Here is a 27,429-nt window from a genome sequence, read left to right on the forward strand (position 1 = left end):
GTAACCTATTTTAGAATTCAGAACGACTTTTAACAGTCTACACAGAGTCAGGAGAAGTTCATTATAAAGGAAATAATTATTTGTCTGCTGAAGTTATTATCCACCAATATGGAACTTTGAAGAAACTAAAAAAGAATAGTCTTTAAAAAAAAAAAACATTGTCATATTATTTGTATGTTAAAATTACTGAACTGGAAAAGTGCTTTTCAAAGGGGCTAGTTGTCATATAAAGGTGTACATTAGAGGCAAGGTTATCTTCTCCATAGTTATTCAAAGAGAGCTCTTAGAAGCAGAAGCACTGACCCCCATACAGATTAGACACAAGATTTCGCTTTAATTTAAATGTGTTCTATGTTTGAAACTTTCATAAGAGAGCACTTTAAAGTGAAATTGATTGTGAATAATTTAACTCCATGGATAAGCATACATTGCCGCTTTTTTCTTATCAGGAATACATACAGAGGGAAGATATATGGCCTTTCCTCACCAAGAAAGTTCACCACCATTATTTCAGTAGCAAGAGTATGCTACAGAGTTTTGCAAACATCTGGGCAGCTGATAAAACCAGTGGTAGAGATGGGGAGGATGCTTCCTGCCAAGAAAGTCGTCAATGCTGGCAGACATGCTCTGAAGCTTTTCAGTGCCACTTAGTAGCCAGAAAGAGAGAGGAGTAAAAAACTATTGGGACTATCAATCATAAAGCAGACTGGAGACCTTTAACCTTATGTTCCAGCTACTCTAAATATTGCCTGAAGCTATTTTTTGTTGTTTTGTTTTGTTTGTCTGTAAAGCAATTAATAGCCAGGAAATCTGCCTACCTGATAATTTTTCTAATTCATATGTTGCTCTTGAGACCGATCCCCCAAGCCCCTCTTGTGAAACGCTGAGTGCTTTTAACTTCCATGGTGGGGTAGGACACTCAACAAGAGGTGGTCAAGCACTATATGCCATTGGTCCTCTAGCAAGAGTGGAGTGGTGGGAGAATTGCAAATGCCACTCCTGTTCTCCATGGCACAGCTGGTAATTCCTTGTTATTTTCACTACCCTGCCAAGTTCTTTGGGTGCAGCAATTTGAATTCAAACGTAGCTATGTGAAACCAAACTATGTTCTACTGCCAGGGGCACCAGAACAGGGAGGGCCAGAGAGGTGTGAGTGGAGCTGGGGTCTTAGGGGAAGAGGTAGTGAGAGAAAGGGTGGCACAGGGGAGCAGGGCCATTGTTCAGGCACTAGAGCCCCCCCCCCACACACTTTTAGGGAGCTTCCACTGCTCCTATCTACTGCTGCTAGACCTTACTAGTTCCACTATGAATGTCATCCAGGCTATTCTTACATGCCTTAATAAACTGGGGCTTCAAGAAGGCTTGGCAGGGTGTTCATTTAAAACACAGCTCCTTGCAACATATTGAAACTATACAATTGGCCTGGGTTGCACAGGAGGATTCTTTAAAGCTTGTTTTGGCAAATAATATTATGCCAGATTATCCCCCCCCGCATCTGTAACCGGGGTGGACTCTGATCAGGCTAATCCAAGGTGGTGGTAAGAAGTAGGGCACCCAGCTTCATCTGCTTTTCTCCCAATCCTAAAGGTCTTCTGTAAGTGTAGTGTGAACGAGGAGAGGGTGGGCTGGAATGGGGCTGCGGGAGATAGCCACTCTCCATAATAGTATAGCCCCAAGTCCAAAGGAAAGACAACGGGAAAATAATGCTGAGTTTGAACTGCTCTAGACCTATAATCCTACTACTTTTATAGAAGCTCAAATGGTAGATATAGAACAAACATCAATCATTAAAGAGAAACATGTTTCTAATCATTCTCTGGGAAGGATTTCCTGGTGCAAACTCCTTACCCAGCCTCTCTGTAGAACTGCAGATTATACGCTCACCCTGAGAGCTCTGAAGCACACTGCAGACGAAAAATGCCTTCTCTTGTTCTTGCCAGGCAACTTCTAGTACAAATGGAATTTCAACCAACACCTGCTCCATAAAGGCAGGATTGTACATGTCCAGCCAGATCACATCCCAGACACAGGCATCGCTGCCGCAGCAGGAGTCTCTCCTGTCTTTCATAAGCAAACAGGAACTATGTTACATTAGTAGGGATGAGTAAGATTGCTACCAGTGAGTTTGGATTCCCTCTACTAAGTAGTGCAGATTCTTATTTTAAGTTATTCTAGTGTAAAGCAGAGCGAGGTTGGCAACAGTTTTCCCATCCCACGAAAATTTGAAATATTGAAAAATTTTCCCATCCCTCGACAGGACAAAAAGTCAAACTCCCAAAAATAAAATAAAATAAATAGGCTAAGGTCAACTGAAACATTTCATTTAGATAATTTAAATACATTTCATTTTGATTTTTACCATTTATTTATTTTGTTATAATTAACTTAAATTTCAAAAAGAAAAATCTTCTTGAACAGGAAAACTGGAATTTGCTTGGAAAATGTCTAAACATGACATCTTGAAAATTAAAAATAAAATTTCAAAATGTTTGAGCTGAAACAGTCATCACTGTTTCCCACAAAAGGTTTTGGTTTCAACAAATCAGCATTTATGGCCAAAAAAACAAAACAAAAAAACAAACAAACATTCAGTTGAAAAATTCCCAACCAGGTCTAATCAAGAGCAACTTCATTGAATTCAATGGAGTTGCACCGGTATAAGAAGAGAAATTGTCCCAGACTCTGTTAACAAACAATATTCAGGAAAGAATCCTCTTCATCCGACCTTCAGCTTCCACCCACAATTCTGCTATAATGCACAAAGTCCCTCTTTTCTTTGTTTAAAAGAAAAAAAAGTTGGAAAAGGCAGCAGTCCCATTTTGTTTTATATGCAAATCTTTCTCCCCAGTTAGTTCCAAGTCCTTCCCTTTTGCAGCTCCAGCACTGTACACTAATGTTACGGTTCATCTTTGAAACAAAAAGCTATTTTATTTATACTCTTTCAGGATTTAAGCAAAGCTCAGCTGGGTCAGGCAGGGGGCTGAAGAAATCTTGCTAAGCCTTTTTTGAAAGATTAGACATTTTCTTTCCATCCCTGTTCGGCACCTAACCACAGCACAGAACGACAGGAAAACTAGCACATGCTTGGCTGAGCTTGTCATTAACAAGGATGCTTATCTGTAGGGTCTCTCTCGCTCTCTCTTGAGCTGTTTCCAAAAGGAAAGGACACGACCAGAGAACTGAAAAATATCTTATTAAAAGTTTTAGTATTTCAAAACAACTGTTTTAAATCAGTAACTGTCACTATTTGATGCATGTCAATAATATCCACATAAGGTGAGATGGGAGTCTCAAGGCATTGGCATGGAACTTGTGAGATTTGGGTTCTAGTCCCACCTCTGCACAGGCTTCCTCGGTGACCCGGGCAGGTAATTAAATCTGTGTGCCTCAGTTCCCCAGACTATAAAATGGTGATCTCGGCCATGCCTGTTCGATCTATTTAGATTGTAAATTCTTCAGAGCAGAGATGCTCTCTTATGGGCCCCTGATCTCAGTTAGGGTTTCCAGACTGTACCACAAGTAATATGGTATACAAAAAAACCATACAATTAGGACAGATCCTCAAGGTTTTGCAACTAGGTACTTAAGGTTGATCACCTAAAATAGTTATTTAGACATCTAAGGAATTGTCTGGATTTTCAAAGATACTAAACACCAAGCCATTCCCATTGACTTTCATAGGATATAAAGGTATACAGAGTACATATACACATACCAACAATCATAGAATCTAGAGAGGAAGGATGGTCCACTGGTCCAGTACTAGCCAGACACCTAGATTCAATTCCCTGCTCCACCACAGACTTCCTGTGTGACAGTGAGCAACTCATTCAGTCTCTCTGGGCTTCAGTTCTGTACAACAGCACTTCCCTGCCTCACAGGATGTGTTGTGAGGATAAATACATTAAAGATTTTGAGGCACTCAGAGATTATAGTAATTGGAGCCATAAATACCTAGAGTAGATAGAGATTCTAAAGGATGAGCACTCTCTGGCAACAAAACAGGTGGCAACAAAACATACTTTCCTAAAAGAGATAGTGGGGAAGAAGAAAAAAAACTTAATGAAATGGAGTTTGCCACAAACCAGTGACCAAGGTATAGAACTAAGAGGCTGTGGTACTCTAGGTAAGGCATAGTTGTGATGGGTTGGACCCCTCCCTTCTGGGATGCCACCTGATGTATTGGGATTTCACGGAGCCTCTCCTGCTCAATCAGCCTGGGTTCCCTCTCTGTGCTTTGCTGAATTAGGCTCTCCAGCCTCTTGCAGAGCACACACACACTCACACAGTGAGACCATACCCTGCTGCAGACACAGACTGAAGTCAACTCTGTGTGAGAGGACTCCCACAGGACTCATGTGGACACCCCCTTTGATAGGTAAACCCAAAATAACCCTGCCTTGTGCTGTATAGAAAAATCTGCACAGCACAAGCTCATAAAAATCCACCCTGTTCCTCAGTGTGAAGAGAGATGTGTACAACTTCTTGCACCCCCAGTTAGAAATTGTACAAACTGAGTTATATTATAAACAAGAAATACGTTTATTAACTACAAAAGGTGAATTTTAAGTGAACATAAGGGAAAATAGACAGAACAAAGCAGATTACTGAGCAAATAAAACAAAGTATGCAAACTAAGCTCAATATACTTAAAAAACAGGTTGCAAAATGTAATTTCTTACCCTAAATGTTATTTTAGGCAGGTTGCAAAGTTTCTGTGGTTCACAGTTCCAGTAATATTCCTTTTCAGGCCCCCTCCTCCCCCCCGCCTTCCCTTCAGGTGGCTTTAGCAGTCTTTCTTCTTGGGCAGACAGGCCATGGAGAGGAGGAGTCCTGTTTACATAAGGTGGGAATCCCTTGTTTCCCAAACTCGACCACCCTTCCCTCCCAGTGGAAAGTTACAAGTCATCCCAGATAAGGTTTAGTATCAGATGACAAGACCACCTGACCTAGTAGTGTCACAGTTATGTCCCCGGATGCCTTCCAGGAGGGAGAGAGATTAGTATCTTCATGGTCTTGTTGTTCCTTCCTGATGGCCCATCAAATCTGATGGCCTGTCGTCTGGCGAGTGTCTTCCCAATACCCACTTGTGATGGTTACATAATCCATATTCATAACTTTAGATACAGATATGATACATGCATACAAATTGGATAATCACATTCAATAAATTATAACCTTTCCAATGATACCTTACAAGATCTCTCTTGCATAAAGTATATATCAGTTATGTCATATCCATATAATAATCATATTTCCATAAAGAATATGGAGTGCAACGTCACAATAGTCACACCTTGTTTTGCCGGGATTATATCTCTTATTTAAAAATATGGTACTGTAACTAGTTTATAATTCTGGTGGGTGGAGAATATTGTTACAGCTTATTAACACTTTACCGAGTTTTTCCTCCAATCAGCTGCAGAGCGTGTTTAAGAGTTACAAATCCCCAAACCAGCTTTTGTTTTTGATTAAATGTGTTCTCTTTTCCTTGCTCAGAATCTAGCAGGATTGGGCCTTCAAACAATGTATCAAGGCTATGCAGCAAGGAAGTGGGATTTATACCATACAGCTGAGGGGATAAATCAGGTTCATAAAGCATGTTATTTCCAGCTGGGATGTTCTACATACTGTTTTTCAGAAGCCGCAGGAGCGGTTTCCTTTTCCCCTTACAGCTGCTTCAATTTGTGACAAAATGGTTTAAACAACTGAGCGGATGCTAAGGACATTTTAAAAAGACTGACATATTTAAATTAAATTTATATTCTTAAGTGATGAGCATGCAGAGGGAATGGGAGGGAGCTCTCCTTGTTGGGCACGTTGCGTGTAACTACCACAGTACTAGTTTTACCATCAAGAAACCTTTCTCCGATTAACTTGTGTTATCACACAGTAAATCTGACTCATGTTCATTGCAGGGTCACCTTCTGAAGGCTGTATATCCAGAAATAAAAGTCACAGCATGGCCATTCTCAATGGGGGTGTTCGCTGTTCACTGGCACACACTTGGGAATGGGGTCTGATCCTGAATGTGAGGTGCAGGAGCCAGAGGTAGGTTCTCCTTGGGCCCAGCTGGTGTGGTTAACCTCCTCTCCAACATCCCCTGGCTGAACTAGCCAGGGCAGATACTCCAATGTGATTCAGTCCTTTTGCACCAGTCAGGTACTGGAAAACAGCTGGATTTCTTCATTTATGCCAGGGCATGAACAGAGCCAGCCCCAGAAAATGAAGAGAGACACCATCAACTCCCTTGCAACCCCCCTACCCTCAACTATACCCCAGGGAAGCTGAACTTGGGCCAATGCACATGCATCTTCATTTTATTACAGCTAAGAACCAAATCAAGACTTTAGCGGTCTGTAGGCAGCTGAACCAAAAGGGAATCCCTGTCCCCAAGCCCCATAACGGATCCAGCAGGAGCTACACTAAAGAGAACTGCTGCAGATCCAGATGGGTGATTTCATCAGCTGTGGAACCCCGCCCCCCGCCTTAGAGTATGATGAGTAGTTACCACTTTCTGGAGTAGACTAAACGATCTTTAAAAATCATCTGCTTTTTCATCCCAATATGATTTTTTTAAGTAAACAACCAAATGGCTTCAAGTGTCAATCCAACCATTGTACGTGCCACTGAAGAGGCAGGGATAAGAATAACAGAGAACTGAAGTGGGTAGCAGGGAATAATAAATAGGACTGAAGAGAAGAAAGAATGAGCCCCCTTAGGGTTATATTTGGCATCCAGCTGAGAGGGCTATCCGTACAGAGAAGATTTATTTTTTACATTGAAATATGAATTATAAAGTAATATTACAAAGGCTTTCCTGCTTTAAGTATGAAAAAAAGTAATTATAAGAATTACCCAAATGTTAAATGGTTTAAGAGAAATAACTAAAATACATAAAATTTCTCTCCCTAGTGAAATGATTTGCACGACAAACGAACAATTTTTTTGAAATCATTCATTTTAAAATGCAAATATTTTAATAGGTTTCTTTTAATATATATGATAATGAGCTCACGGATGAGGCACAAACCACAGGCCAAGTAAGCAGATGTCTTGTCAACAAGGTCTAGAATTTAGAATCATTAGGCTCTTTTAAGAAACACACTTACTCTGACATAAAACTGAAGCATATTATAATATTTCAAATTCACACTGCTCTATGTGACACTTTTTCCTCATTAAAATGAAGAATGACACAGCCAAAGAGACAGCCCCACTTCCCCCCACTTTGTATCTGTAGTTCAAAAGATGTCTCTAGCAAATTGTCCCAGAGAGACAAAATATTAAGCACCTTGAGTGCTGTACCGCATACAATTAATTCACAGCCTCGGAACATTTTTAACATGTTCTGGTGGCCAGTGAAATAATAAGTAGTTGTTGCTCATTGTTCTCATTTTGTTTCTTTTTTCTCCTTTGCATCTTGTCAACCCATTTAACTCCATTTATTTTTCTGGATGTCAATTCCTTTACCTCACAATATATGCTAAATTTTCTTAATCAAAAGGCCAAATATTCAGGTGGCATTGTCCAAACGGAATGCTATACATAGAAAAACAGTGTTGTTCTGAAATTGCACCAGATGACAGTGAATATGATCATTAAACAAACATCATAAAAATTAGGTCCATTTCTAACTGGGTTAGAGTTAATTAGCTATGGCATTGGAATGTTTAATATTTGGGGAAATGCTGTGCAGAAAGGGCCTGATCAAAAGGTCACTGAAGTCAATGGGACAACTCCTACTGACCTCAATGGGTTTTGGATCCCGCCCCAATATTTTCCCTATTGTACACACACGACTCCATTGTTGACATATACATGTGTGCCTATTCAAGGGTAGAATTTTTCCTTCCTGATTTCTCTAATGTGCTGAAGATAATTTCAACATTTCTAGTACTTCTCTGGGAACATAGTGGATGTGAGTAAATACAGCTGGGAGGCCTGTAATTAATTAATTAAAGAAGTCCTGCTACTGTCCACTCTGTTTCAGACATTCTAGGAAAACTGTTTAAGAGGAATTGTACAGCAGGGTCTGATGTAACAACACCACCGGTGCAAAACAGAGGAATCTGCAGGAGGACATATTCTTACCCAACAGAGGCTTTCATGTTACAGTCTACATCAGTAGGCGACTTCACACCTAACTTTCAGCCAATTCCTTCACATTAACAATGAAGGGGTGATAGTGTTTGTTTAAAGGCAGCTTTAGGAAAGGGGGAGACCAACCCCTGGCACATCTCCAGAGCTAAGCAGGGATCCTCAGTGCAAAGGTTCGGCATTGTTTACTGAAGATGGGGAAATGAGCATCTTCCTCAACAGCTTCATTGCAGAAGAATGAAGTATATAATCGTCAGACTTGTTATTTTTATTACAATAGCACTTAGGAGCCTTAGTCAAGGATCCAGGACTCCATTGTGCTAAGTGTGATACAAGTAGATAAAGGAGACCGTTCCTACCCCAGAAAGCTCAGTCTACATGTCCACAAGGGATGCAACAGGTGGACAAGAGAGAAAACGACAGCATGGGTGGCCAGTAGGATACAGTAATTAAACGAACAGAGTTTAGCAGGAAACAAGAAGCCACAGGTTGCTCTGGCACAGCTCTAATTTCAGCAGCTCAGCTCCCTTCTTGCAGTGTTTTTATATTCCTGGCAGATAGTAGCAAAGACTCATAAAAAGGAAATTTCAGAGTAGCAGCCATGTTAGTCTGTATCCATAAAAATAAAAGGAGGACTTGTGGCACCGTAGAGACTAACAAATATATTAGAGCATAAGCTTTTGTGAGCTACAGCCCACTTCATCGGATGCATACAGTGAAAAATATAGTGGGGAGATTTTATATAAACAGAGAACATGAAACAATGGGTGTTACCATACAGACTGTAACAAGAGTGATCAGGAAAGGTGAGCTATTACCAGCAGGAGAGCTGGGGGAAGGGGCGGATACGGGCGGGGGAGGGGGGGGAGGAGGGGAAGAGAACATTTTGTAGTGATAATCAAGGTAGGCCATTTCCAGCAGTTGACAAGGACAGTAGGAGGGGAAATAAACAAGGGGAAATAGTTTTACTTTGTGTAATGACACATCCACTCCCAGTCTTTATTCAAGCCTAAGTTAATTGTATCCAGTTTGCAAATTAATTCCAATTCAGCAGTCTCTCATTGGAGTCTGGTTTTGAAGTTTTTTTATTGAAGAATTGCCACTTTCAGGTCTGTAATCAAGTGAGCGAAGAGACTGAAGTGTTCTGCGACTGGTTTTTGAATGTTATAATTCTTGACATCTGATTTGTGTCCATTTATTCTTTTACGTAGAGACAGTCCAGTTTGCCCAATGTACATGGCAGAGGGGCATTGCTGGCACATTGTGGCATATATCACATTGGTAGATGCACAGGTGAACGAGCCTCTGATAGTGTGGCTGATGTGATTAGGCCCTATGATGGTGTCCCCTGAATAGATATGTGGACACAGTCGGCAACGGGCGTTGTTGCAAGGATAGGTTCCTGGGTTAGTGGTTCTGTTGTGTGGTTGCTGGTGACTATTTGCTTCAGGTCTGTAAGCAAGGACTGGCCTGTCTCCCAAGATCTGTGAGAGTGATGGGTCATCCTTCAGGATAGGTTGTAGATCCTTGATGATGCATTGGAGAGGTTTTAGTTGGGGGCTGAAGGTGATGGCTAGTGGCATTCTGTTATTTTCTTTGTTGGGCCTGTCCTGTAGTAGGTAACTTCTGGGCACTCTTCTGGCTCTGTTAATCTGTTTCTTCACTTCAGCAGGTGGGTATTGTAGTTGTAAGAATGCTTGATAGAGATCTTGTAGGTGTTTGTCTCTGTCTGAGGGGTTGGAGCAAATGCAGTTGTATCGTAGAGCTTGGCTGTAGACAATGGATCATGTGGTGTGGTCTGGATGAAAGCTGGAGGCATGTAGGTAAGTATAGCGGTCAGTAGGTTTCCGGTATAGGGTGGTGTTTATGTGACCATCGCTTATTAGCACTGTAGTGTCCAGGAAGTGGATCTCTTGTGTGGACTGGTCCAGGCTGAGGTTGATGGTGGGATGGAAATTGTTGAAATCATGGTGGAATTCAATCTCTTTGGTCACTCGATTACAGACCTAAAAGTGGCACTTCTTCAAAACAAACAAACAAACAAACAAACTTCAAAACCAGACTCCAACGAGAGACTGCTGAATTGGAATTAATTTGCAAACTGGATACAATTAACTTAGGCTTGAATAAAGATTGGGCGTGGATGTGTCATTACACAAAGTAAAACTATTTCCCCTTGTTTATTTCCCCTCCTACTGTCCTTGTCAACTGCTGGAAATGGCCTACCTTGATTATCACTACAAAAAGTTCTCTTCCCCCCCCCCGGCTCTCCTGCTGGTAATAGCTCACCTTTCCTGATCACTCTTGTTACAGTCTGTATGGTAACACCCATTGTTTCATGTTCTCTGTGTATATAAAATCTCCCCACTATATTTTCCACTGTATGCATCCGATGACGTGAGCTGTAGCTCACGAAAGCTTATGCTCTAATATATTTGTTAGTCTCTATGGTGCCACAAGTCCTCCATTTCTTTTTAAAAAGGAAATTGGTATTCCTGATAGGAGATTGTTGAGAATCCTTTGAGAAGCCCGCCAAAATGCTGTATTGACATCCTGCATCTTAACTAGAACTGAAAGGGGAGGGGGGAATCTAAGAGCTTGTCTACATGAACAATTAGTTACATCAACAAGTTCTACCCCATGCTAGTCTGCCATGGACTAACAGTCCATGTGGACCCTGCTAATGCACATTAACAGTTCATTAATGTGCGGTTCTCTAGTCCTCTTTGAAATGGCACTAGATCTAAGCACATAAACTGTCTGGACGAGTAAGCAGGGTCCAGCTAACCATCAGCAGAGTCACACTCCATTTTGCTGCAAACTAATTGTTTGTGCAGTCAGTTCCTGAGTTTGGATCCATGAGATTTTAAAGGAAGAACTGAAGAAAGGACACAGCTACCAGTTTTGCAAATTCAGCATCATTTAGAGAAATTCTAAACTTTTGCAGAATTTCTCTAAACTCTCAATAATCTATTAGAAACAAGCTACAGCAGAAGAAATTTGTTTTAGTTATGATTGTTTACTGAGGGATCTGGTTAAGCTATGTAAGAACCTGATGTACAACCAATGAAGTTTGGCTTCCCATGATGATCCAAAGCGAATCTACCCTAGCTTTTTATTGAATATAGCATAGGCACCAACTTTTTCCAGAACTGCCAGGAACTTTTCCCAGCGCTGCCGGCCCCACCCCGATTCCACCCCTGCCCTTCCCCCATTCCAACCCCTTCCCCAAAGTCCCCACCCCAACTCCGCCCCTATTGGACTCCTTCCCCAAATCCCCACCCCGGCCTCGCCTCTTCCCGGAGCACACCGCGTCCCCACTTCTCCCCCTTGCTCCCAGTGCTTGCCCCGCGAAACAGCTGTTTCTCGGCAGCAAGCACTGGGAGCAAAGGGGAGAAGTGGGGACGCAGTGTGCTCCGGGGAGCAGATAGAGGTGGAGCAGAAGTGAGCTGGGTGAACTAAGTGAGCTGGGGCGGCGGGGGTGGGGAGCTGCTGGTGGGTGCAGAGCACCCACCAATTTTTTCCCATGGGTGCTCTAGGCCCGGAGCACCCACGAAGTCGGCACCTATAGAATATAGTGTCAAGTTCAAAGTCTCAGTTCTTATTGTCAAGATGCTCAACGGCCTACACATGATATTTAAAGGATCACATAAAGCTCCAGGAATAAATACTGTGGTCAACAGCTCCGCTCCTCTAGAACAATGGAACTCTACAATAAGGATGAAGCTCATCTGTGCAGGAGATAGTGGTCTGAGACAGTGAAATAAACTCCCACGGGAGCTAAGGACCATCACACAAGCCTTCTGCTCCAAGTGCAAAGCACACTTCTTCAGCCTTGCCTTTGCTAATACAAACTCATAGCAACATGTACCTAAAATAATTTAATAAAATGCTATCAAAACTAAACACTCCACTGCACATACAATTCTCCCTCTGGGGAGAGGATGAGAAAAGAAACCACATGTGACAGATGTTAGTCATATCGCTTAATGCAGTAACTGGAAGGCACTCACCTACTGCGGCGATGAACGTGGTATATGAACCTGTACAGACAAGAAATAGAATAGGAAACTCAATGGGTTTTGGATCCAGCCTTAAGTGTCTTGTTCTTCTGCACAATAGGTAGTGGTGCTCCAAGATAAAAGCAACTTTTAAGCAACCAAGCCCTTTGCTCTCAATGAATTTGAACTGAATATTTCTACTCTTGAGGGGGCTCTCTCGCATTATTTGAATATGGAACCAATTTCCACTGAACATTCGGAAAAATGGAATTATGGCATAAAGGGGAATTATGAGGCACCAAGAATCTGACCGCCAGTCTTTTTTCTTTTAAGAACATAATTTAAGCAGCTTCAAATGCTAAAAACATTACAGGGTTATTTAAAGAAAAAAAAGGGCAAGGTTCAACTTCTATAGATATAATGGTGATGGCACTTTGGAAGCCTCCAAGGTGCATAACCATTTTGAGGTTCTCTAGGTCAGAGCACATGCACTTTATTTACTCTAGTACACTCTACAGAACAGCACTGAAACAAGAAGAAATCAGCAACAATCAAGTTTAAAACCACAAAGGTAGTGGAAGGCATATAAAATCAAAATTAACACATTTCCTTTTCAGGAAGTAACAATGTTTAGGGAGAATTCAATATCTTTAAAAAGCCCTGGTTTATCTCAGTCACATGACAGAGGATTGCTAAACAAGGGCATTGCCTTTAAATGTCAACAATTGTGCATTCAAGAGACAAAAGCATGATTCTTTGGGAAACATTTCCCAACAGCTGAGCCAAGCTCATGCTCCAAGCCAAAGCATGAATTTCCAGATTTTCAAATGTTAGTATTTTCATAACTTTAGCCTTAATTTAGAACTTGCTGGCTTCTAAGTGTTTGGGGTTTTTTGCCCAATACTCTTATGAGAATATTATCAGCAGTCCTATGTCTGTCCAACCTCAACTGATCTTCACAAAATTTTAATGCCTGGGAATTGTATTTATAAGACAAAAGAAAAAAAATCCTTTTACATTAACTGTTGCAAATTCAGCATTAATGATTCACTAAAGAAAATGTAATAATAAGATCATGCATGGTGTCACACAAACACACACGGGTAACCTAAAATTAAATGAGCTCCAGCTTTTGGTGTCCAAAAACTGAAAAAACTAGTTTCACATCAACATATCGGGTTATATAATTTTCACGGATACATATAGTTCCATTTGGAATGGAACACATTAAATTCGGATACAATTGAAATGCCCACTCTATGACCTAGAGTTTGTGATTTGGAGTCAGAATCTTAGCTAGTTCTTCTAGATAAGGAAATTATTTCCTTCCAGCCAGAAAAGTTTGTCATTTGATAGTTGGCCAGTTTATGCAGTTAATTTTATGTCAAGTGAGGGATCTAATAATGTGTTTATGGATCAGTTTATACATCCTAACTTTAACTCATTGTCTAGTGATACTAGTCCATTCTGTATGGGCTATTGGTGTGTCTCCTTTGATTGCTTACATTAAATACAACATGTAAAGATAGGTAAAGTGAAAAGTGATTTGATGACAGAATGTTGGATAACTCTAACAAGAAGGAGAGATAACCATTAGCAAATACCCATAGGGAGAGAGTGAATTCAGGTGATTTGGAAGGTTCCTACACCTGATACAGTAGAATACATTTTAGTTGATACCATTGGTGAACCTACAGACCAGACCCCATAAGATTTTCCTAGATATAGATACAGTTTTCTCCACTTTCAGTGCTGTTGCACATGTGCGTGCCTACACACACACACAGGGCCAGATCAACACTTGGTGAAATTTGGCATATCTCCATTAACTTCAGTTTACACAAGCAGAAGATATGTCTTACAGTTTCCAAATATAGTTACTGTGAGTGCCAGGCCCAGATTAACCAATGTGTATTCAGTGCTCCTGCACAGGGCCTCCCTCTCAGCGGACTCCCCCGACCACCAGATTTGAGTGAGTGGCATTGTAACCTAGTGCACGGGGTCACAATGCCACTCAGGTTTGGCTCAGCTGCCCCTCTGTCATGACAGGAGGGGAGATGGCCACGGCAGGGCCAAATATGAATGAAGGTGCCCCCTCTTACCCTAAATCCCATAGTGCACAGGGCCCCAAAATTCTGTAATCCGGCACTGATTAGTGCAGATCAAGTCATCTATCTTTAATTATTTTAACACTGGTAGTTAGCACTCCTCTCCAATTCCTGTAGAGAGGAAACAGAAGCAAAGTAATTTATGGAGATTCTCAAATAAGGCTGGGTGGGAAACAGATTTTCTCATCACATGAGACTTTGACATTTAAAAAAAAAAAAAAGATTCCAAGTCAGAAAAAAAAAAGTTGAAATCTTGAAAATTTTCAGAAACTGAAAATGTTTTGGTTTGTGTAAAAGCATTCTATTACGCTATTTCAAAACATTTTGTTTAAATTGCAACCTTTTCCTTTTTTTTTTATTAAAAAAAATCTTTAAGGTAAGTTTACTAAAATTTCAAAACCAAGTTACTTTGGCTAGAAAAACAAACTTTCTGGTTCAACAATCTCAAAACTTTTACCAAAAATTTTTCAAGATGGATGTGTCAGCAAACTCAAAACTTGCACAGTTTTGGCTTTGACAAATCAGGATTTTTCAGTGAAAAAAAAATGTTTTGTCAGAGAGTTCCCAAACAGCACTATGCTCAAATATTGCACTTATGATCAGGGCCCTACCAAATTCATGGCCATGAAAAACGGATCACGGCCCATAGGCACTGGAGCACCCACAGAAAAAAATTAGCTGGTGCTTAGCACCCACTGGCAGCCAGCTGCCTCCCTCCCTCCCAGCACCTCCCACCCACTGCAATCAGCTGTTCCACAGCGTGCAGGAGGTGCTGGGGAGAGGGCGCACTCAGGGGAGGAGGTGGAATGGAGTGGGAAGAGGTGGGACCTTGCGGGAAGGGGTGGAGTGGGGGTCAAAGCCTGGGGCTGAGTGAGGGTTGAGCACCCCCAAGGAAAGGAGGAAGCCAGCATCTGCATCACAGACCATGAAATCTGATCTCCCCCGTGAAATCTGGTGCCAGGCCAGGGGCTCCTACTCTGCGCAGGGCTCCAACTGCTAATTCTAGCCAGGGATGGGGAGGGACCAGACTTCCTCTTCCCCTGCAGGGGCCACTCCCAGGCATAGGCGCCGACTCTGTGGATGCTCCGGGGCTGGAGCACCCATGAGGAAAAATTGGTGGGTGCTCTGCACCCACCGTCAGCTCTCCACCCCCCTCCCCCCGCCCCAGCTCACCTCCACCTCCTCCCCTGAGTGTGCTGCAGCCCCACTTCTCCCCCGAGCTCCCAGTGCTTGCCGCCGCGAAACAGTAGTTTTACAGCGGTAAGTGCTGGGAGGGAGTGGGGAGGAGGGGGAAAGTGGCATGCTCTGGGGAGAGGCAGGGCCAGGGCGGGGATTTGGGGAAGGAGTCCAATGGGGCAGGGAGGGGGTGCAGTTGGAGTTGGGACGGGGACTTTGGGGAAGGGGTTGGAATGGGGGCGAGGCCGGGGTGGAGTCGGGGCAGGGCCAGGGGTGAGCACCCACCAACGCCAGGAAAAACTGGCTCCTATACTCCCAGGGTGGGTCAGACCCACTGCCGGGAACCTCCCCTGCTGCAGGAAACTCCATGCTTCCAGCTGTTGTCACCGCCCCCACGTGGGAAGGCTGTGGCTCCAGCCCCCCAACTCAGGCAGGAGACTTCCAGGAAAACTAGACCTATGGTAACACCCCACACCCCCCTCTGCACATACCATGTAACCCTCACTTCTGTGCTGCTGCTGAGCCTTTAGTGCTGAGCGCCCAGCCAGCAGCCTTACTCTCTGGCTGTCCAGCGGTGAAGGCAGGACCCCTGCCAGCAGCAGGGAAGAGGTAAAGGGTGACAATCCCATAAGCCCCCTACAATAGCCTTGAGACCCTCCCCCACATGACCCACTTTCGGGTTGGGACCCCCATGATTACACCACCATGAAATTTCAGATGTAAATATCTGAAAACATGAAATTGACGAATTTAAAAAAAAAAAAGCTGGCCAAGAAATTGACCAAAATGGTCCCCCGAATTTGGTAAGGCCCTAGTCATGATATCCAGAATCCTATGCAAGTTTCTCTGTGTTTCTTCCTCCTGGATAACTTCTCTTTCCAACCTCTCCCTTTTTCAGTCTTTTTCTTGACTGTTCTCTCCCTCATTGTCTTCTGACTTTTCTTTTTCTCAGTGCCTTTCTTCATTGTTAGAGTGTCCCATTTCTTCTGGCCCCACATATTCCACTTTTATATGTCTTTTTTGTTATTGGCCTCCTGGGCCTTGAATTTATTGAAACTGAGGCCTACCACCACACCATGAACCAAAAAAAAAAACCAGCTGCCAATTAACTGAGCACTATCCAGCTCCTGCACTGAATGAGGCAGGGGTCTTGTGAGTGTGGGGTGGGGAGGGATGGGAGGAAGGGAAGAGGCAGGAAAGCACATGTCTGTATAATTAAAGACCATAATCATAATGTATATGCACAAGGGGACCAACATAAGGTTGGCATTTCCAAACTTGTGAGTGTTTGATTTCGCAACCTTAACAATGTTCTTTTCAAATATTATATTTATTCCCACACGCACAGAGAGAATACATGATATTGTGGGGGATTTAAAGGTTTTACTAGGGATAGTCACATAAGGCTTAAAATATGTAAATAATACCAAATGAATTCTCATAGAAATTTTATATCACAATGCCACGTTTCATAGAGTTTTAAACATTTTTATTAGAACTATTACATGTAATTGATTGGCGCTATCTCTTCTAAAAATTATAACACCTCAAAAGATGACCTTTACAAAGTTTTTTCTATATATAAAAATCCCACAATTTTAAAATCCAATACTTTGACCCCTTTATATGTGTAAGATCATTAACAACAACAATAGTATTCTTCAAGAGTCTGAGCCAAACCCACTGAAGTCAATGGAAAGATTCCTATTGAATTCAATATACTTTGGATCAGGCCTCATATGAGGAGCTCAAAGTACTATGGGCTTGATCCCATGCTCATCAAACTCAATGGCAAAGCTCCCATTGACTTCAGTAGTGCAGTACCAGGGCCTATACAAAGGTGAATGAGCATTATCCTGATTGTACAGATAGGGAAACTAGGAAGTACAATAAAATTAAATGACTTGCCCAAAATTACACAGCATGTCCACAGCAGTGCTGAGCACAGAATTGAGGTCTGCCATGCCCTATCCACTGGACCCATGCAGTTTTTGTAGATTATTATATGCCTCAGTAATGTAGAAAATAAAGTTGTATGCGCAATGTCACTAAGGAAGAAGAAATGAAGAGATAATTAGAATTGCCGCAGTGCAAGGACTCTGCTGTAGGGATGCTTGTAATGACATTGCCTGCTTCTAGCAGATGGTGCTGTATTTTGCTTTAGTATTCAGTGAACCTAGCAAAGTGGTAGGGCAATATCAACTTGGTAAGCAGTTTACATCTTTTATTAAGGGCAACAAAGCAGAGTTTTCAAGTAGTTTTATGAATCTTTATATTTTTTTCTCCTCCTTCCTGAATTGAAATAAATGTCCCATATCTGTCAATTAGAAACACTGCAGCCTCATTTGTTAAGCTGGCACGACCTCTCTCGTACACACAACTGTTTCTATTGATAGAGATGAGCAAGGGTGAGGCTATACATGGCAAAGGCTTGCTGTGTTGAAAAAATATTTCACATTGTGTTGGCTTCATAAATCAAAAGACCTTAACGTTTTTGTCTGTCTCCTTTATAATGTACATTGAAGTATGATGTTTCTGGCAAGCAAATAAATGTTATTAGTCTGCAACAGAGTAGAAATATAATTATTTTCCAATCTGAGAGGCTGGGTCAGGGAGCACATGTGGTCTTCATCTGCTACATCCAGTTAGTATCATCTGCGATTAAGTCAGATGAAGTTCAAATTAAATCACAAGAGCTAGGTTAGAGTTGTGAGCACAACTTAAACTCATAAAAGCAAAAGAGAGAGAGAGAGCTGAAGTTGAAAAAAATCCAGGTTGACGTTCTGTCCTCAACTCACCCTGCTGTGCCTTGGTATTGCAGCACATAGCAGGGGACTCAGTGTGGTCTAGTGCAGGGGTTCTCAGACTTTTGTACTGGTGACCCCTTTCACATACCAAGCCTCTGAGTGCGACCCTCCTTATACATTAAAACACTTTTTTATATATTTAAACATCATTATAAATGCTGAAGGCAAAGCGGGGTTTGGGGTGGAGGCTGACAGCTTGCGACCCCCCATTAACTTCGTGACCCCCTAAGGAGTCCCGACCCCCCAGTTTGAGAACCCCTGGTCTAGTGGACTGAATTGGAAGGTGTCAACTCCTGGATTCTTTGTCTGACTCATTGGGCGTCCCTGTTCAAATCACAGCTGCTCTGTGCTACATTCTGCCCTTATTAAAAGGGGGATGATGAAGTTATCAATTATGGCTAGGAGTTTTAAAGGCTCAGGGAGCTAGATGGCCAAAGTCCATTGAACTTAAAGTGGAATTGGGAACCTAAATCCCATAAGCTCATTTGAAAATCCTAGCCTATTTGTATCATAGTAGTAACTAAAGGCCCAAAGAGAATTGAGGTGCCTAATTAGTTAGGTGCTGTACAGACATATAGTGAGAGACAATCCTTGCCATGAAGAGCTTACACTCCAGATTGTCTTTCATATCTAAGGAAGTATCTTTTACTCCCATTTTATAGTTGGGAAACTGAGAATTTAAGAGAAATTAAATGACTTGCTATGGTCACACAGGAAGTCTGTAGCAGAGCTGGGAATTATACTCAAATCTCCTGAATCTCAGTGCCTGATGTTTTCACTGATTTATTTATTTTTCCAGGAGGTAGAATGACACCACAAGTCACCATGTATAACCAACACTGCTTGGAACCTAACCAAGGGATCTGTTGCACAATCGCTCACGACAGCCAATAACATTAGTTTTTAGTCCTACTGCAAATCTGTATATTTAGATGTTTAGGGAGAACAGTGGGGAAGGAAAAAGCTATTTATAAAGGGATTTCATGAAGAAGTACAATTTTGCTTAATGTTTTGAGATGAGCTTCACTGTTGACTCACCTACTGTGATGATTAATTATTTGTGTTGTGGTCGAACCTAAGAGCCCCAAGCATAGACCCACAGAACAAAAACATAGTCCCTACCCCCAAAGAATTTATAATCTCAGATACGGATCATCAACCTCAAATACCTGTAGTTACTTTTTACCTCACATACATCAGCTGACACAATTCTCTTCCTAAACAAAAATACGAGATCAATACAGAGAGTGGAGGTTGGTGTCCAGTGTGACCATCTGTTTAACGCCATCTGTTGGAGCAGGTCAGGTAGCCCACTTAAAGACAAGTGACTGAAAGACTTCATCTGCTTGGAAGGAAGATCAAGAGACTCAGGAGCAGGAAGACTAGGACAACAACACAGGTCTGATTCTGCTCTCACTTACACAGCATAAAATAGGAGTAATGCCTCTGATAATGGCATTCCACTTGTGTGAGTAAGAGGAGAATTAGGCCTAACATCACAGAGGGCTGGGTGGAAAAGGCTATGCAGGATGTGGAAGCTGGGTTCTTACCTAGTCTTACCTTACCTTAGAACAAGCTTTCTGCCTTTGTAGGCCAACTGGCCACCTACTCTTATTTCAAGTTCCTTTCATCCATGAGGCCTTTCAAAAGTGAACCACCAAGTACAGCATTTCCTTAAACACCCACCCCTACAGTATGCTGCAGCTCTTTCTATTCTATATGGTATCTATACCTGGGCCTTCAATTTTCAGCTCCTTGGGGCTGTGACCTTTCAGAAACAACTAGTTATCTTGGCTGCTTTCCTCCGTTTTTGAGGTACTCAACTTGGGACACCTTAAAAAGACTTGGGATTTTTAGAAAATGCTGGGAACTCAGCCCCCTGCAAATTAGACCCCTTCGAGATGTCTCAAGTTGGTCACCCCAAACATTGAGAACCCAAAGTTACTAGGCCTTGAAAATGTTGCCCGATTGGCACAAAACCCAGCTCATTGCTGGTGCTCAACAGATATAAACTACCACCACCACATCTACCATCAGCTACACCCCATGCCATTCAGTCCTTATTGTCATAAGAAAAACCTCTCAAGCTTTAAGTCTAGCCAGTTTTACCAGCTTTTTTGTAGCAGATGAACAGAACTGAGTCATGAAACATTTAGATAAACTATACCGTGTTTTTCAGTCTGCATGCTATAGAAAGCGGCTTTTGTTTGATACCATGAGTTCTAACTACATAGAATACCAGTCCTTTGAAAGCCAAAGAAGAGCCAGCTCAGTGGGGCAGTGAAACACTGACAATCAACACACTTCTAATGATATGCCTGGCTCTGCAGACCCCTACACTCCTGATTCCTACTCAGGCTCCATATTTCCTCATCAAAGGAGCCACTGGAGGGTAACCTGACATTTAACTGGTAGAAAATAAGTCAACAGTGCACAAGTGTAAACAATAAAAAAAAGAAAAAATGACCTGTTACTACAAGTGAATTAACCTTTGGTCACCGGTTGAACACAGTATTTCTAGAAGGTCTGTAATATTTTACTAGAGGAAATAAATACATTTGGCAACATAAAAGAGGCTTTCATTTCACTGCACAACCACCTTAAAATTTACTTAGCTAGAGAGAAGCTACCTGTTGTATGGGTTTCCTTACCGCACCAGTTTGTCAGGACATGGAAAAAAGCAGCACGGGGCGAATGACAGGAGACAGAGTCACACTGGCTGTTTTCTGGCATTTTCAGGTATTTCCCTGAAGGATCTCTAGCCTGCAAGTCAAGAAGTCACTTGTGCAGTAATTAGGCTGTCAGAAGAGCAATCATCCTCCATATTAGAAAGTAAAGTCTGCTGTAAAAAGATAGTTGGACAGATCATAGAGTATTAAAGCATTACTGGGGTATTCAGCCAACTGTATTTGGGACCCGCTGGCACAATGATTAACAAAACTGTCCTTCAGCCAGGGGTTTTTAACAACAGCATTGTCCTTCAAAGAGAAAATATTCTGATAGCTCAGTGCTGTTATGTGGCTCCCAAGCTGAGCAACAAACAGTGGCGAAATAATTGTATTTGCAAACATATGCAAGGCATTGGATGAAGGAGTAAGTTGGTTCTGCTTTCTTACGCAACTATATTTGCTTTGTCAGATAAAGTAAGAGCATAGCTAGAAAATGAAAAGTGATGGTGGCAATGGACACAGGGAGGAGAATACCAGAGAAATAGCAGGTGATTATGGATAATGGTGCCATGAAGAGAAGTATGAATATTAGCTATACTCATGGATAATGTTGGTATCTTGTCTCTTAAATGCGTAAACATCCAGAGACTCCCTTTTTAAACTGCCTTCTGGTGCTCCAGAAACAAGATAGCATATTATTGCCTCCAGCTTGCTCGACCTTACCTGCTTTCCACCAAGGACAGTTTACTATGCAGGCCAGATTTATGAGTCATAGGAGTGTTTGGAGAATTTGACCTATTATTTATTTGTGTTACAGTACCACCAAAAACCCCCGCAGATTTGACTGGGTTCTATCGTACTGCACAGAGAGAACACAAGTCAAAGTAAAAGACAGTGTGTCCGTCTGTCTTGTCTTTGCGATTGTGAGCACTCCACAGAGCGCTGTATTCAATTTCTCTACAGCACCTAGTACAACCCTGGCTAGGGTCTTTTAGACACTACCACAATACAAACAATAAGAAACAGCATCAACAGAGTCTGACCCACATTGTTTCAAATGTTAGCTTTAAAGACAAGAAAAAACAGACCTATCTGAATCTCTTCAATTTGCAAAATTGGACTAGCAATCTCATGAGAAAAGGTTTTCTTTTACAATATGAATCCACTAGGGACTTCAACTACAGCAGCAGGGCAAAGCCATAATCAATAGATTCATCCTATTTTTTCTTATTGCCAGTCTGGCTGGAAATATCAGAACTGATTTCCTCTGTATATTCAGTACTTCTGTATATACACTTCAGCCAGAAGTGTTGGAAAATTAAATAATAAAAAAATAGCTGAGCAAAACTTTCTGAAACTTCATGAAAAAGTTTGCTCCAAATTCAGAGTGAATTAATAATATTAGACCACCACTTCTGCTGCACTTTTTATCTTTAATAAACTAATACTCTATAAAGGTATATATTATCTTCATCTTACAGATGGCAGAAACTGAGATACTCCACAACTTAGCCTAAGGTCATAGAGAAAGTCTTCAGCAGAGGTGAGAATGGCATCCAGCTTTCCAGACTCCCATATCTCATATTGAAGAGTAAGATCAGTTCTAATACTTATCCCAACTAGTTTGCTTATCCCTAGAAATGTGTAGGTGATTTGTTTTTTTCAAATGTTAATGAATAAATAAGTACTATACTTAATGTGCTAGTTTATAATTTTAGGAGAAGACTTTCAAAGGCACAAATGGCCCAACTTATGTTGAAAGTCTATTATTCTTTTATGATACTAGAATTTCAGTGAAGGTTGGGACCTCTGCACCTTTGAAAGTCTTCCCCTTCGTAAACTATTCTAAGGATAATCATCTAAGTTATATCCAGGATGCTCACAGGGTTTGTCATAAATAATGCTTTTAAGTGTGTTTTGTTACAAGTAATTTATTTCAGTCATTATTGCGCAAAACATTCAATCAAATTTTAAAGATGATAAATAGGAATAAGCATAGTTTATTCACTAATATTCCAACCCCTCCAAAAATCTACCTATTATACTCATGATATATCCTAGCCTAGGTCTCTAATACATGTTGGCTTTATTCTCTCTGAGAGACCCCTATGCTGGACAAATTCTCGACTGGACATTAGAAGCAGATTCTAGCTCCTTTGTAGTGGGATCTGACTGGAACAAAGGAGCCAGAAGGAAGGGGAGGGGAAAGGGGGCAGGGAAGAACATAACATAAGAACATAAGAATGGCCATACTGTGTCAGACCAAAGGTCTACCCAGCCCAGTATCCTATCTGCTGACAGTGGCCAATGCCAGGTGCCCCAGAGGGAGTGAACCGAACAAGTAATGTTCAAGTGATCTCTCTCCTGCCATCCATCTCCACCCTCTGATAAACAGAGGCTAGGGACACCATTCCTTACCCATCCTGGCTAATAGCCATTAATGGACTTAACCTCCATGAATTTATCTAGTTCTCTTTTAAACCCTGTTATAGTCCTAGCATTCACAACCTCCTCAGGCAAGGAGTTCCACAGGTTGACTGTGCACTGTGTGAAGAACTTCCTTTTATTTGTTTTAACCTGCTGCCCAAGAGAGATTGAGAGAATCTGGTCCATTATTTTTTCCACACAGTTTACAGAAGTTACACACTGATCATACAAGATATAAATAATTGATAGGTGTTTATTCAATAACTTCCTCAGTTTCAATTTAAAGAGGCATTTTATCAGATTTCTAACATAGTCCCCTCTTTTCAAATGATTTCTTTTTGGCAATGTGCTCTGTCCATGCTAAATGAAAAATGTTTCTTGCACCAAATAACAACTAATACCTTTACAGACTTCAGTAAGGCATTTTATGATGAATGTAGCCAATTTCATAACAGCATTCATCCTGTCCCTTAACATAGTTTTGTGTGTGTGCTAATATATTTAAAGGAACAATAAAAGGTCTGACAAACCCACAGAGCAAGGAAATTCAGTGTTAGGACTTTTATTCTTAGTCATAAGAACATAAAAACTGTCATAGTGGGTCAGACCAATAGTCAGTCTAGCCCAGTATCCTGTCTTCAAGGATAATGTGACCAGTATCAGAGCTTCTGGGAGTATATACGGAACAGGGCAGTTAGAGTGATATAACCATATTCCCCTCCTGGCTTTTGACAGTTGGAGGCTTAGTGTCGCATGAGGTTGAATCCCTGACCACCTTGGCTAAAAGTCATTGATGGACCTATGTAGTACTTTTTTGAACTCAGTTATACTTCTGGCCATCACAACATCCCATGGCAAGGAGTTCCATAGGTTAACTGTGCATGGTTTGAAAAGTACTTCCTCTTGTTTGTATTAAACTTCCTGCATATTAATGTCATTTGATGACCCCTGGATTTTGTATTGTGGGAAGGAGTAAACAGCACTTCTCTATTCACTTTTTTCCCCACACCATTCCTGATTTCATGCACCTCTATCATATCCCGAGTCATCTCTTTTCTAAGATGAACAGCCCTAATCTTTTTAGTCTCACCTTATATGGAAGCCATTCCATAGCCTTGATCTCTTTGTTGCCATTCTCTGAACCTTTTCCAGTTCCGCTATATCCTTTTTGAGGTGGGGCAACCAGAACTGGAAACCGTATTCAAGGTGTGGGTGTACCATGGATTTATACAGTGGCTTTTTGATCGTTCACAAGAACCCCTATTGTTCCTAAGTAGCTTCTGGAGAACTCTACATCGTGTTAGGCAGAGAATGTGCTGCTGCAACACGTAAGCCCGATAGGGCAATTTAAGGATAGAATCTTAGATTTACCTTTAAATCTATGAAATCAAAAGGATTTCGATCAGCCTATTAGCATTATTTCCAGCATTGCTTTCTGAATGTTAATTTTAGAGTTGCAGCCTGCTGAGCTCCCTGGTGAGCTGACGAAAATAGTGTTTTAATTTGTAAGTTTTCTGCCATTTGTCTGTCAGGCTCCTATGAAACCAAACCAAAAGTTATGCCTCTTCCAGCCTTCTCTAACCTCTTATGCAGGTCCATTCCAGTTTGAGATCTGACCGTGTACCAAACCCACTAGGGTGGGTTCTCGTTCCCAGACTCAAACTCAAAAGGTCCTTCCCCTGAAATTCAGAGGGGTTCCAATGAGAGGAGAGAATCCTACAGACAAAAAAAATTATGCCAGATTTGGTTGGATGATTAACAAAATTACTCCTGGGTTTTTATTCTTTGTGCCAAATTTTGTTCCAGGATATATTTTTTATCCAGATTATAAACCCCTTTAAGATCCTTTTATAAAGGATACAATGTCACATTATATCTGAGTGTGTTAGTGTAACATTTTGTCCTATTAGTATTCACACTCAGTCACCTTCTATAAATAACTTGTCAAAGTGCATGTCTGGAGCTCTCTGTGAAAGTTTTTCTGATGATATTTTTTTAAAAGTCACAAAAGAAACATTTCTTTTCTACTAAATGTACAGGACAAACCTCCTATTAGCTGAATCTGTCATTCTGAATCACAGGGATTTACACATTCTGTGCAATTGTCCCCAAAATATAACATACTTAATCATTTCATTTGTCATCAGCTGAAGATCGTACATGATGAAATAACATTATATCAATGAGGTTGTTCGTCTAAGAAATGTTTGCTGAATCAGACCCATAATTGAGTCAAGTTTGCAAGATCAGGCTCACTCTATTATTATGTTTTAAATTTTTAGTTGTAATGCAGTTAAGAAAATATTCTGGGCCACATTCACTAGTGCACCGAGAGTAGATAAACAACCAGTGAAGATGTTAAACTGAATCTCCTTTCAGTCTCAATAGAAGTCCTCTTGTAATTTACCATCTTACCCTGATAAGTGCTAGGGGGACCACAAGCACCAGCAAAGTCACTGTGAAGTCCCACTGCAGACAACCTGTGCTGAAGATGCTCAACTACTTACAGGATTGGGCAAGTACATTTGCTCTTTAACCTGTAATTAGTGTCAATTAAATAGTAGCAACTACCTACTTTCACTGCATGAAAACTATTACACAGTGCTGGGGTTCTTTAATGACCCTTTAAGAGGAATGGTTTTGCTTTAAGGTTTTTTCTCTGATTCAGATTTACAGGAAGAATTCTGCAAACAGTGCCACATGGATTGTGCAGAGTTGTTAATCAGTGAGCATGGGCCTCTACCCCAGAGTTCTAGGAGTAAGGATGCAAATAAGGCCTGGTCTACACTGGGGTGGGGTGGGAGGGTGAGTAAAGTCGGTCTAAGTTACACAACTTCAGTAGGAAAACAGCGTAGCAGAAGTTGACGTACTTAGAGCTACTTACTGCAGTGTTTTCACTGTGGTAGGTCGACTGCTGCTGCTCCCCTGTTGACTCCAACTACGCTTCTTGCTCCGGTGGAGTACCAGAGTCGATGGGAGAGCGCTCGGCAGTCGATTTATTGAGTCTTCACTAGACACAATAAATTGACCCCCGCTGGATTGATCGCTCTGGAGGTAAGTGTAGACATGCCGTAAGTATGTCTACACTGCAATTTAAGCCCATTATTAGGGCACAGACTCAACCCTAACCACCCTCCTTTCACAAATTGCACTAACCTGAGACTCCGACCCAGGTTCCCAGGATGCCATGGGAGTGGAGGGTCTGAGACCCAGGACTCAAGCCCTATTGCTTTACACTATAGATGCAGCCCCACTGGACTCACGCTCTTAGAGTCGGCCAAGACTATCCCATAATCCCACAGGCTGACTTTCTTTGTCCTCTGGACAATCAAGTTAGGTGGATTGTCAGGTTTTCCTACAGTGCATCATGAACAAAGGGCTAGAGCAGCCACATTTTGGGAGGATGCTAGGAAGTTTGGGATATGGGTGGTTGGACTTGGGCCCAAATAATGCAGTGTAGATGCTGGAGCCCCAGGTTGGGATCCAGAGTTCAACAATTCCCAACCTGGGGTTACAAATGTGTATAGATGTTCAAGCCCTAAATTCACAAATCCATGGTCTGCTAACTTGAGTTCTACTAACCCGGGGCTTCCATTGCAGTGTAGGCATACCCGAATATTTCCATCTACATTTTTAAATTTCAGCAACCAGGTTGCCACCATGGATGCGCTCAAGCCACAAAATTCAGATTCATATTTTAAAATGCATCTCTTACTTCCCAAAATTTAGGGATGTTTGGATCAGGATTTTAGGTTAGGACCATCTTTAGTTATCAGAGAAAGAAGTTGCAGACAGCTGGTTTCGCCAAAAGACTATGTATCTTATATGTATGTTTACCTTTATTTTATTTTTTTTTGTAAATATCCCAGATACACAGATAGGTATACACATGCTTTATGGTTGGTATTATACCAAGAAAGGCAGGTTCACAGGGATCTGATGCAGAATCATTTTGTATTTTTATTGCAATAACTGCGTGCCATCCAAAACCTAGTAAGCTGTAAGAGGTAGAAAAACAAAATTTTCCCTTTCTCCCAAATGACTTGAATCTCTCTTCAGTTTTGGCAGCTTTTCAGAGATCAGGAAAAAAAATGTTTGCTTGATCTCTCTTGTTTCAATCATTGACATTAAGTGGAAAGAA

The 27,429-nt window shown here is 41.5% G+C and overlaps 1 long non-coding RNA gene across 4 annotated transcripts in view; it reads right to left on the bottom strand.

Moving 5' to 3' along the window:
- The window catches only part of LOC311527213, a 229,963-nt gene extending 209,006 nt beyond the window's left edge, over positions 1-20,957 (bottom strand). For 3 of the 4 annotated variants that reach the window (XR_014713281.1, XR_014713282.1, XR_014713284.1), the window contains exons 1-2: positions 20,823-20,925; positions 12,114-12,143 (exon numbers count right to left, since the gene is read on the bottom strand). This is a non-coding gene — a long non-coding RNA (uncharacterized lncRNA). Of the gene's footprint in view, positions 1-12,113; positions 12,144-20,822 lie in introns of all 4 variants that reach the window. The other variant, XR_014713283.1, reaches the window with a different exon arrangement.
- Positions 20,958-27,429: the final 6,472 nt, after the last annotated feature.

Source organism: Lepidochelys olivacea (genome assembly GCF_965140295.1).
Source record: "Lepidochelys olivacea isolate rLepOli2 genome assembly, chromosome: 10".
Classification (NCBI taxonomy): domain Eukaryota; kingdom Metazoa; phylum Chordata; order Testudines; family Cheloniidae; genus Lepidochelys; species Lepidochelys olivacea.